Source organism: Salvelinus alpinus, chromosome 20, assembly GCF_045679555.1.
Source record: "Salvelinus alpinus chromosome 20, SLU_Salpinus.1, whole genome shotgun sequence".
NCBI classification, from domain to species: domain Eukaryota; kingdom Metazoa; phylum Chordata; class Actinopteri; order Salmoniformes; family Salmonidae; genus Salvelinus; species Salvelinus alpinus.
In genome coordinates this window covers 53,252,370-53,255,131 of record NC_092105.1, presented here as the reverse complement: position 1 = coordinate 53,255,131, position 2,762 = coordinate 53,252,370, and positions in this window count along the sequence as shown.

Sequence of the window (2,762 nt, the reverse complement as noted above, 5' to 3'; positions counted from 1 at the left end):
AAATCTGAAATATTGGCTGGATTCACAAGATCTTTGTATTTCATTTGCTGTACGCTGTGTATTTTTCAGAAATGTTTTATGATGAGTATTTAGGTAATTCACGTTGCTCTCTGTAGTTATTCTAGTCGCTTTGGTGAGAGTTGTGATGGTGGCTGCACTGGTAAACTATGATTTATACCTGAAATATGCAAATTTTTCTAACAAAACTGTCACAGTTGCGTGTATAAGTGGCAGGGAGGTCAGGTGCAGGAGAGTCAAATAGAGTGTAGAATGGAGTTTTTTAATTATAGTCCCAGTAATCTGCTCCATAACACTCATAGGAAAACATAAAACAAATATGGGTACGATGACCCGTCGCACACCTATACACAATAAACACAACACTTGACAAATAACAATCTCTGACAAAGACATGAGGGGAAACAGAGGGTTAAATACACAATAGGTAATGGATGGGATTGAAAACAGGTGTGTGGGAAGACAAGACAAAACCAATGGAAAATGAAAAATGGATCGATGATGGCTAGAAGACCGGTGACGTCGACCGCCGAACACCGCCCGAACTAGGAGAGGCAACGACTTCGGCAGAAGTCGTGACATTACCCCCCCCTGACGCGCGGCTCCAGCCGCGCGTCGACACCGGCCTCGGGGACGACCTGGAGGGCGAGGTGCAAGGCGATCCGGATGGAGGCGGTGGAATTCTTTTAACATGGAAGGATCTAAAACGTCCTCCACCGGAACCCAGCATCTCTCCTCCGGCCCGTACCCCTCCCAGTCCACGAGGTACTGAAGGCCCCTCGCCCGACGTCTCGAATCCAAAATGGATCGAACAGAATACGCCGGGACCCCCTCGATGTCTAGAGGAGGTGGAGGAACTTCACGCACTTCAGCCTCCTGGAGCGGGCCAGCCACCACCGGCCTGAGGAGAGACACATGGAACGAGGGGTTAATACGGTAATTAGTGGGCAGTTGTAACCTATAACATACCTCGTTCACTCTCCTCAGGACTTTAAACGGCCCCACAAACCGCGGACCCAGCTTCCGGCAGAGCAGGCGGAGGGGCAGGTTTCGGGTCGAGAGCCAGACCCTGTCCCCTGGTGCGAACACCGGGGCCTCACTGCAGCGACGGTCTGCGCCAATTTTCTGGCGCCTTATGGCACGCTGAAGGTGGACGTGGGCTGCCTCCCAGGTTTCCTCAGCGTGCCGAAACCAATTGTCCACCGCAGGAGCCTCGGTCTGACTCTGATGCCAAGGAGCCAGAACCGGCTGATACCCTAATACACATTGAAAAGGAGTAAGGTTAGTGGAGGAGTGACGTAGCGAGTTCTGGGCCATCTCTGCCCAGGGCACGAACTTCGCCCACTCCCCCGGCCGGTCCTGGCAATAGGACCGCAGAAACCTGCCCACATCCTGGTTAACTCTCTCCACCTGCCCATTACTCTCGGGGTGAAAACCTGAGGTAAGACTAATCGAGATCCCCAGACGTTCCATGAACGCCTTCCAGACCCTTGATGTGAACTGGGAACCCCGATCAGACACTATATCCTCAGGCACCCCATAGTGCCGGAAAACGTGTGTAAACAGGGCCTCTGCAGTTTGTAAGGCCGTAGGGAGACCGGGCAAAGGGAGGAGACGACAGGACTTCGAAAACCGATCCACAACGACCAAGATCGTGGTGTAACCCTGTGAAGGTGGAAGATCAGTCAAAAAATCCACCGACAGGTGCGACCACGGCCGTTGAGGAACAGGTAAAGGTTGAAGCTTACCTCTAGGCAGGTGTCTAGGAGCCTTGCACTGGGCGCACACCGAGCAGGAGGAAACATAAATCCTCACGTCCTTAGCTAAAGTGGGCCACCAGTACCTCCCATCAAGACAGCGCATCGTCCGACCTATCCCAGGATGACCAGAGGAGGGTGACGTGTGAGCCCAATAGATCAATCGGTCGCGGACAGCAGACGGAACGTACAGACGACCAGCTGGACACTCAGGAGGAGAGGACTCTGCACGTGACGCCCGCTCAATGTCCGCGTCCAGCTCCCATACTACTGGCGCCACCAAACACGAAGCTGGGAGTATGGGAGTGGGATCCATGGACCGCTCCTCTGTGTCATACAGCCGAGACAATGCGTCTGCCTTGACGTTCTGGGAGCCTGGTCTGTAAGTAAGAGTAAACACAAAACGAGTGAAAAACATGGCCCACCTTGCCTGGCGAGGATTCATTCTCTTCGCCTGCCGGATGTACTCCAGATTGCGGTGGTCAGTCCAGATGAGAAAAGGGTGTTTAGCCCCCTCAAGCCAGTGCCTCCACACCTTCAAGGCTTCTACGACAGCTAACAGCTCTCGGTCCCCCACATCATAGTTTCGCTCCGCCGGGCTGAGCTTCTTCGAAAAGAAAGCACAGGGGCGAAGCTTCAGTGGCACACCCGAACGCTGGGAGAGCACTGCTCCTATCCCAGCTTCGGATGCGTCCACCTCTACCATGAATGGCAAAGAGGGATCCGGATGAGCCAACACAGGCGCCGAGGTAAACAGAGTCTTCAGGTGTCCAAAAGCCCTGTTCGCCTCCGCCGACCACTGCAAGCGCACCGGACCCCCCTTTAGCATTGAGGTAATGGGAGCCGCAACCTGACCAAAACCCCGGATAAATCTCCGGTAGTAATTGGCAAACCTCAAAAAGCGCTGCACCTCGCCCTCCGGGTCGTCCCCGAGGCCGGTGTCGACGCGCTGCTGGTGCCGCGCGTCAGGGGGGGGGTAATGTCACG